This window comes from Myxocyprinus asiaticus, chromosome 14 (assembly GCF_019703515.2).
Source record: "Myxocyprinus asiaticus isolate MX2 ecotype Aquarium Trade chromosome 14, UBuf_Myxa_2, whole genome shotgun sequence".
Classification (NCBI taxonomy): domain Eukaryota; kingdom Metazoa; phylum Chordata; class Actinopteri; order Cypriniformes; family Catostomidae; genus Myxocyprinus; species Myxocyprinus asiaticus.
This window is the reverse complement of record NC_059357.1, coordinates 19,514,939-19,525,238: the sequence shown is the minus strand read 5'-3', so window position 1 is coordinate 19,525,238 and position 10,300 is coordinate 19,514,939. Positions and strand designations below refer to the sequence as shown.

At 38.4% G+C, this 10,300-nt stretch overlaps 1 protein-coding gene across 3 annotated transcripts in view; it reads left to right on the top strand.

Annotated features, from left to right (window-relative positions):
- The first annotated feature begins 7,545 nt into the window (after positions 1–7,545).
- Positions 7,546–10,300, top strand: part of ppfia3 (PTPRF interacting protein alpha 3) — an 80,648-nt gene continuing 77,893 nt past the window's right edge. For 2 of the 3 annotated variants that reach the window (XM_051716867.1, XM_051716868.1), the window contains exon 1: positions 7,546–7,828. The gene's annotated coding sequence lies outside the window, so the exon portion shown is untranslated. The remainder of the gene's footprint in view (positions 7,829–10,300) is intronic. The other variant, XM_051716866.1, reaches the window with a different exon arrangement.

Genomic DNA, 10,300 nt, shown 5'->3' with positions numbered 1-10,300 from the left:
ATTAAGCAGACTAGGCCTTGGAATATTAGTTATACTATTTTAAAATAGGCTTTAGCTAAATAATAAACAATTTCAGGCCATTTTCCATTGATTTCTGGAGCTTGCATCTAACCTTTCTCACTTGCACCCTCATACCTAAAAGCCTTGTCATGATTTCCATATATGAACTGTTCCTGCAGATTCTGCACCATTATGCACAGTAATTACTCTGTTCAACTGTATAAAGTCAGACACCTGTGAAAAATCGGACACTAGACTGCAGCCTGAGCATAAGACTTTGTGCCTGATGTGCAGTATTTTGGGTCATCACTTTGCTTTTGTGTGGGACACAGAACCAAACTGTCCTGCACTTTTGGCACTGCCACACATACAAAAACTAAATATGCTGAGAGTACACAGGCACAGACGACAATCTCCAACTGTGATTGTCATATCTAGAGTCATTTATAGGACGTAAAGACATTGAATAAATATTCCTCTAAGGGTATCAGATACATCCAAAAATTCTAATAGATGGGATTACTTTGTTTTCAAGTTAAAGGGATAATTCATCTCTCTTTTACTCTCCCTCATGTTTTTCCAAAAGGAGATGTTAGGCAGAATGACAGCCTAGGTTGATGTTCTTTTTCATTGTCTGGAAAAAAGATGGGTAACTCTTCCATGAATGTTCCCTTTATTAATGGTTTATAAAGGGGTTCAATAATGATTAATAAATAATTTACAAATGTATTATAAATGCATAAAAAGGGCAATATCCAATTCATCCAATACTTGCCAAATAGTGAGCATTTAAACTTACATGTTTTAAATGCTTAATATACACGCTTATTGATGCTTCTTTTAATCAAAACCTAAAATTCCCTAATTTACAGTATGATTTATGTCACAGTGTAGCAAAAATAGACTACTAAAGTGAGATTAAAAGGAGGGATTATGTCATTTTGCGATACAGTCTGTGTTGTGTTTATATTAATTTCTATAATGTCTTGACATACTTGGGTTGTCAAGTGCTACTATGAATGGTATCCCAATTCAAGTAACCTGAAATCCTCTGCAAAAACATTTTCAAGTCTTCATACTCATTTGCAGCATATATTATATAATAAAGCCTGATGACCATATTTATGTACAGTTTTGTAATGTTGGCAACTAAACTAATGCTTAAACTCTGTCCACTTTACATTAAGTATACATTTTCATAGGTTACTAATGTTAAATAAGTGTTATTAAGCATTTATAACATGTGAAGTAAACTGGCTAACTATTTGGCTGGTTTTGCATGAAAGTCACACTTTTTATGCATGTTTTTATGCATGTTTTACATACCCACACGATTTATAATGCATTTGTAAATGACTTATTAGTCATTAATGAACCCTTTATAATCCCTTAACAAAGGGAACATTAATGTAAAGTTTTGCCAAAAGATGCAATATATTGGAATGGTGACTGAGGTTGTCAGTCACTAATATTCTGTCTTTTATTTATTTATTTATTTATTTTACAGAAGAGTCAATAATAATAGATTTTTTAAATATTATTTTGGGGTAAACTATCCCATTTAAAAAGGCATATTTGTCCAAATACTAAACATACTGACTTGTCATGTTTTTGTAAATGTAGTGTAACGTTTGGAAACTAGGGTGCTTGAGCAAAACATAAACTGACCTCTGACCCTGACCTTATCTTGAACCTGAATCCTAAGGACTAGTGTTGGTTGTATCCCAGTCTTCCTTAACAGCTTCCTCACTTTCTCTTCTTTCCTGAATGCTTACTGGTTTGGAAGGCACTGATGCTGCAGCTCCAAAAGACACTCTGATAAACACCATGTTGCCTCTGTTGCCATGGTGACCGGCTGTGCATGGGTAGAGATGCTAGTACTACAAGCTATGTAAGTCACAGATAGATTGCAATGTCTAAGAGCAGTGTGACACATTTAAGAAGCATGTTGGCAATCTAAGCCTCCATGTAAAAACGTCAAGCTGATGTGTGGTTCTTAATGTGAGAAATGGAGGTGGTGGGAAAAGATTGCTCAACAAATATAATTTGAATTCGCCTGACACCTTTTAACAGAGAGCCGGCATCACCCGTTTTGTTCTTGTGCAGCACTTGCTCCAGCTGCAAGTCTTACCATAGCACAGCTGTGTCTTTAAATCCTCTCCTTGTTCACGACGATGACATCATCCTCTAAAAACACATTACGTCATCCCTTTCGGGACACTTCTCCTAGCTCCACCTTATTCTCCCCCCGTTTTATTGGCCCTTATTAATGCTGAAGCACTCCGCGACGTCCGTCTTATTGGTGGAGGAGTCACTGGTGTCTATTTTTAATTGGTTCAGCCGTAACATTTGTGTCTGTGGCCTCCACCACTGAAAGAGAAGATTCTCAGCAGAAGACGAGTCGCGGGTAATTTTGTTTTTCCTCAAGCGCTCCCACTACGTCATAGGGGCAGCTTCATGATCATTTGCATTTGGAGGGGCTGAAGAGAATTGTTAAGGAGCCCAGAGGACACTTCTTTGAGCTGGATTTAGAATTATATACAGTACAGCACAGATGCGGCATTTTTATAGAAAACGCACATATTCTCAGGGGCCGTTAAGACCGAACGTGTTCTTGCGCAAAGAATAAGCTAGACACAGCGCAACGAATGGAACAGAACGCAGGTGTCTCGAGATGCGCTTTTAAAAGTTGAAACTGGATCTATAAAACACTTCGACCCTGCGCGACACGCTAAAGAAACAAAGACGTCCGTCTAGCCCAGAGGTGCCCAAACTTTTTTCCTACGAAGTGCCAAATATCAAATTTGATTGAGGGTCGTGGGCCGAAAGTAAACGTTGCATTATATCAAACTGTATTATATTCAAATATAAAAGTTGCCCTGGTTCCTCTCCTTTATTATTTCATAATATAAAAAATTATGACATTTTTTTTTGTTTTTGTTTTTTTTTGTTTAATTATTAAATTATTAAATCTTTGCACTACATCCAGAGACCCCCCTCTTCTCATATATGGCAAGGCAGGCCAAATCAAAGGTCATCACAGGCCAACTTTGGCCCACAGCCCTGGTTTGGGCAACTCTGGTCTAGCCCATATTTGCAAAGGAAAACACTGGAAAAACAGTGCAGATGGACACAAAAACGACCCTTCACACGTGCAATATTCACTACGTATCAACTGGAGAGACTTGAGTTGAATTGATTTGTTGAATTTGAGAAATTATTGGTTTAATTAGCCTATTTCATTAGCTATTAGGGGAAAGAGTAATTCAAAAGGTAACCGGTACCACTGGCGTGCTACTGAAATATCAGACAAGTGGACTGACCTGCAAAAAAAATACATTTTACTGAAAATCAATTAAAGTGGAATTAGATTTTTATGTCTAAATAAAATCAGCACTTAAGTAATGATGCAATGAAACACTGAATTTTTTTTTTGTTTTTTTTTTGGATAATAATTGCTCTAACAAGTGTGCTGATGTGCAGATTGTTTGCGTAATTGTGGGGCGCAATAGAGCGCAACAGTGCCCACCCACTTTTTCACATCTGGTTTTCGGAAGTATTTCGAGACTTGTGTCTCTGCGGAACAAAAATCGGTGTTTCCCAGTCAGTGGGTGTTTTCAAATCGGGATGGGCTTTCTCAACCGATTTTCACAATTTGCCTACTACATTGAGAGTCCCTGCTTTCATTGGATAGTTTAGAAACGCCGATCCTTGTTTGGAAACGACTACTGATTACTTAATTGAGATTCCTTACTTTCATTGGATAGTGGAAAAATGCCCATCCAATTTGAAAACGCCCACAGATTGTGAAACGCCCATTATTGTACCACAGAAACCTATACTTCAGTATTTTTCGCATTCATTTTTTGCATTGGCTTTCCATAAAATCCTCCATAAAAGAGTTGTAAGCCATTAACTAAACCAACCAGCTCTGAGGTGAATCACAACATTACAAACTTTGTTTTGAGGTAAAAAAGTATTTGAAAATCTGAGAAAAAGACAAATGTACAAGACTGTGAACTTATCGCCTTTCACAAGGGCACGAACAACTATCCCATGAAGCATTGCAAATGATGCAATTAAATAAAAAACAATGGAATATGTAAATATAAGGCTGTTGATTATAAGTATACAAACAACATATTTAACATGTATTGCCAAATATTCTGATATGTACAAATATAAGTAATTTAAGAGTAAAGGGAGACAGATTCGACTGCGTCATTCACAGTACGTCATGGGAGTGGGCAGTTGCTCTTGGGCTTGTTTTGCAGGCTTTGTTGGCCATGGTTCTTGGTAGATCTTTCTCTGCCGGACCACAGGTAGAGTTGTTCACCAGGAATTCTGCTATTAAATACAGTTGCAATCGAAATTATTCAACCCCCCCCCCCCCCAAGACAGTAAGGATTTACAAAGGTAAGCTTTTCTGATGACCCAGAATTTTTAAGTTGAGTGACACATTCAAAGTCATAGTGTGAATATATAACCTAATATTTCTAAATAGCAGGATTTTTTTTAAATACAGTCATGTCATAATTATTCAACCCCTATTGCATGTAGATGTTTCTTAAATATGTAAGGTTACACAAGTAACTGTTTTAAAACAAAATTAAGTCATCAATTTGCAATGGCACTTATTTAAGTTTTAAAATGTAAGTTTAGCATTGTAAGCAAACTTTTATTTCTATGCAAAAAATGCAATGAAAAATAAGCTGTCTCAAAAGCCAATAGAGGAGATTATTTCATTACACGAGAAAGGTCATGGCTAAAAGTACATTTCCAAGGCACTTCAATTTCCAATAGACAAAGTTGGCAGCACCATTCATACATTTTTTAAATATGGTACAACAGCAACCTTCTTGGGGTGTGGAAGAAAGCAAAACTTCACCAAGGGAAATGTTGACTTGAATATTCAAGAAGTAATAGGAAAGATATAGGAAAGACCTGTGAAGTCCTGGAAGAAGGTTTTATAGACGTATGACACTAAACTGAAAATGAGTTTTAGACCCATGGGTCAGCAGTAAGTCTGGAGTAAGATGACAAGGTGATGACAAGAACAACACCATCCCCGCAGTCAAGCATGGAGGTGGGTCAGTCCTGTTATGGGGGTGTTTTGCGGCTGCAGGAAACGGCTATCCTGACTATGTGACTGACACCATGGATTCTTTCAGGTATCAGGCCATTTTGGCATGAAAAAATTTTATGCCTTCAGTGTGTAAATTGAAGCTCGGCGATCACTGGACTTTCCAGTAAGACAGTAACACCAAGGATACATCCAAATTGTCCAAAATCTGGTTCAGGGATAGGTCGTGGAATGTCCTTAAATGGCCCTTTCAGTCCATCATTAAAATCCCATTGCAAACCTTTGTTGGGATTTCAAGGAAGCAGTGGCAGCACAGAAACCAAAGAATGTCAGTGAGCTGGAAGCTTTTGCTCGTGAGAAATATGAAAAATTCTAATAGAGAGGTGTCCGAAGCCTGAGAACACTTACCTGAAACATTTATTTGCTGTTATTAAAGATAAAGGATGCTCCACAAATGATTGACTTTGGGGATTTAATATTTTTGACATGACATTTGTGGAGAGAATTAGTTATTTTTTATTTTAAAATTTGGGTAAACTGAACTCTTTGTTCTCAAAATCACTCAAATGTGTATTAAAAACTTACTTTGACTGTTTACTGAGTGTTTAGTTGTGTTTTAATTCACATCACCAGAATGTATTGCTGGTCAGGGAGGTTGAATAATTTTGATTGCAACTGTATGTTTTTTAAAAAATGAAGTTGAAATAACGCAGACCGATGGATTCAACGGACGCATACCAACGATGAACAACCTCAGAACCACAATAGGTTCTGTTATCACTGTCAAAAACACTGTCAACTAATAAACACCATGAGTGTTCAACATCACACTCACCTGAGATATGTCAGAAACAAGAGAGATATATCACATATTAACTACAAAACTGCTCCAGTGACAAGTCATAAAGATTTGTTTATCCTCTTTAGCGTTTTGCGGTGAAATTACACAAATCACTAACATTTGCGCAGAGGCATCTCAAAGTTATTGCTGGATAAATGATAATTTTTTTATGAGCCTAATACTCTGATAAGCTATTCAGATTGGTTTGACACAGATTTATGCTGATGAGTGACTCTCAAGTGAGAATGAGATAGCTCTTGTTTGTTTGAATGACATACCGCTTGTGTGTGCACATACTGCACGTGCAGAATGACCTCCGCTCTTTGTAACATCAGCTTTGCTCAGATATTCTTTGTTGTTTATTTCAATCGTTACATCCTTTTGTGGTTTATTTCCAGAAGATTGCTCAAGAGTCGCATATGACCTGTGTGTTGAGTAGCGTCAGAGTCTATTTAGCAGAGACCAGTCACTTCTATTCAAATGAGTGGGAGAAATCGGTATGCCCAACGGTCAATGGATGTAGAAAAGGAAGTCCCGTCTTGCAGGTAAAAGACCCAATCACCTTTTAGATACAGATATCGCCTGTCGATCAACTCGAGGACGCGCATGCGCATTCGCTATACAAGCCGGAAAGTTTTTTGGGGTTTTTTTGCGTAATCTGAGGTAAAGACGCACAATTTATGATACCAGTGTTGGCAGATTTTACTGCTGATTTTAAATATGTTCTTTGATCATGACATGAACACCGGTGTGCAGAGATTTTTAGCAAGCTGGTGCAAATGTACCTACATCTGTTGTATCGTTCATGTAGAGACATTTTCCAAGACTATGTCCTGCGATTTTTTCCCCCGTTTATTTAGTCTACAAAAGGTATCAAATCTACTCAAATACTCTCACTTATGGCCGTGTATAGCATGTTAACGCATTAGCGTCATGAATTGAGAATGTAAACAAGATAAATAAAACATTTTCTACTGCATTTACAGTATATTACTTTAAATCGTCATCGAGTGGTCAAAACAGCTTCTTTTACTGACCTCATGTGAATTCTACTTATATAATGAGGCATAAAGTCATTGATAACACATTTGTAAGGTTTTATATGTAGCGTCCTCATATTTAAATGTACTTCAGCAGTGTGGCGGATGTATGAATGTTCGCAAACAGTATTACGTTGCGTGGCTGTTTAGAAATACATTTTACCCCTGAACGAAGAACGAATAAGAACTTCTCCGGAAGTATATCGAGGCCTTTATACAGTGGATGTCATTGGATAGACGGTATATCCTTTGCAGCCTCGTTTTTATTCCGTCAAAAATCAAAGATGGCGCTACTAGAGGGAGTGTGGCGACACAGAGAGAGCTCTCAGTCAGTGGTACCCAGCCAGTGCTGACTATTTGGACCTGTAGACCATGCTCAAACACCGTTTTTAAAATATGGCGTTTATACTCGTATCTGAAAAAGGGTTTTGGACCATGTCACTTACAGACATGATATCACTCAGTTACAGGAGTCATAGCAACAGCTCATGTTAGCGATCCCTGTGGTGGTTAAGCAGAACGGCGCGAATGTTTCTTTGAGAGCCAGCAGCACCTTTTACATCGAGAGAGATAGGAGGGAGGAGAGAGAGAGAGAGAGAGAGAGAGAGAGAGAGAGAGAGAGAGAGAGAGAGAGAGAGAGAGAGAGAGAGAGAGAGAGACTGGCTGGGGTTGTCTATGGTTAGGTGTAACGTTTGCTCTCTCGGTGCCGTTGTTACATGTGTGAGGAAGAGGGAAAGGGGGGAGGCTGATAACTGGGCTTTAATGGCGAGATCGGCACCCGAAAGCGCTGCGCTCCGATGGGGTCGACGGGGATGAAATGATGCTGATGATGATGTTTAGCGTTTACTCCCAACGATGACAACGGTGAGCGGCGGCAAAGCCGGCGTGCATATAATCAGCATCGCATGTATTTTGTTCTGTATGCATGTTTGTGTGTGGTGTGATTTCGCCCAGCTGTGGAGATGAGGAGGGGGATGGAAGGACTTGGGAGGAGGGGGCGAGGCGAAAGGATGGAAGGAAATAAGAGAATAAAATAGAAACATTTGAAGAAATGACACGACGTGTTATTCATTAGGAGCAGTTAAAATGTGATAATTTCATTTAGACGGCGTGTCCAGTCGCGTATCTGCAGAAGAGAAACGGCACATTTATCATGGTGGAGCGAACGGCAGAGGAATACGTCAACACATACAGCCAGGCTACAGCAATTTACACTAGAAAACCGGACGTCATTTCGGTAAATCACAAACGGAGCGGTGCTTATTTCGCCATGACGACTGTTTTATGATCATGTTATTAAAGGTTATAATAGACCAATATCACCCAGTACACTCCCAGTGTAATGATCACTGGTATTTACACGCACTGGTTCACTTTAAATGATATCCCTGCGTTTCGACAACGTCCATGGACACACAAAAAGCACTGCCCGGCTACATGATCGTTACACGCCAAGAATTTCATTTCCGTATATCACGCGCATCCATTAGCCTTATGACTAATAGCCCGTACAAAGCCTGTTTAGATAAACAAATACACAAAATAATAGCGCTGCGATGTTGAATTTGGGAAGCTTCTCACTTTTTACCCACTGGGTGTCTATATTAGAAGAGAATTTGAAATAGGTGTGTGTGTATGTCGGAAACAGAGGGAGGGAGGCAGAAAGACGGACGGACAGACAGACAGACAGACAGACTGAGAGACAAAACAAATGAAATCGGGTGTTGATTTGAATGGTCTACATGACAGTCGCTGAGATGAGGCTTCCTTGCTGATACATTGTGCGCATTCGCTTCGACGTCGTTAACATTCAAGACAGAGAGTATTTAGCAGGATTTGTGGCCTATTCAAGAATCTCTGCCTCAGTGTCTCAGCTCTATTGATTCTTCCCAATTCCTCTGTGTCGACATTCACTGGAACAGGATGCTCTTTCATGCTATTCCCAGATTTCTGAGAAGGGGACTCCCTGATGGGCATTTGTTTTTTTTAATTTTATTTTTTGTTGTTTTTTTTTTTGTTTTTTTTGGTTACTTTATTTTTAGTTTGATAGTCCCCAATGTGTCTGCTGCTGTCTATTGCTAACTCAAATGTGAAGAATCGACTGGTACCAAATTAAGGTCATGTCTTTCATTCTCAGGATTCACACATCACTTTCAAACATTAATATTTTCCACTCATATCCTTGTGTCAGGTTTTATTAGGTGTCCATGATCGCAATGTATTTCAATAAATAAAAATTACAGCTGAGAGTTACCCAACAGCACAGACGCTGCCCCACTTTACACTCCCAAGGCTTCTTGACAACTTGTATTACAACATTTAAACCAGTAAACGACTGCATAAAAAGCATGCCGTATTAATAATGGCAAAAGCAAGATACTTTAACAATTTTCATTAACACTTTACAATAAGGTTCCATTTGTTAACATTAACAATGAACAATACTTTTACAGCCTTTATTAATCTCGGTAAAGTTTAATTTCAACCTAAAGTAACAAATTTTTCAAATAAAAAGTTGTATACACTCACTGAGCACTTTATTAGAAACACTATGGTCCTAATAAAGGTTCGACGTGATGTGCATTCTGAGATGCTATTCTGCTCACTACACTTGTACTGAGTGGTTATCGGAGTTACTGTAGCTTTTCTGTCAACTTGAACTAGTCTGGCCATTCTCCGTTGACCTCTCTCGTCAACAAGGAGTTTCTGCTTTCCATTCTGAGGCATTCCATTCTGAGTAAATTCTAGAGACTGTTGTGCATGAAAATCCCAGGAGATCAGCAGTTACAGAAATACTCAAACCAGCCTGTCTGGCACAAACAATCATGCCATGGTCTAAATCACTGAGATCACATTTTTTCACCATTCTGATGGTTGATATGAACATCACCTCGTGACCCGTATCTGGATGAATTATATGCATTGCACTGCTGCCACACGATTGGCTGATTAGATAATCGCATGAATAAGTAGGTGTATAGGTGTTTCTAATGAAGTGCTCAGTGAGTATATGTTAACCTTAACCATGAACTAATAATGAACAATTGTATTTTTATTAACTAGCATTAACAAAGATTAATAAATGCTGTAAAAAATATATATATAGTTCATTGTTAGTTCATGATACCTAATGCATTAAATTATGTTAACCGATGGAACTTTATTGTAATGTGTAACCCAATTTTCTATCACCTTTTGCTATCCAAAGCCAGATGTCCAAGTGTAGCTTTTGTATTTGTAATATTTTTACCCAACTGTATATTTTGTAATGGTATTACCAATAAAAAGCACAGTTGTAAATATCAGTGAAGCTGAATTGAAATCAGAGGAATCAAG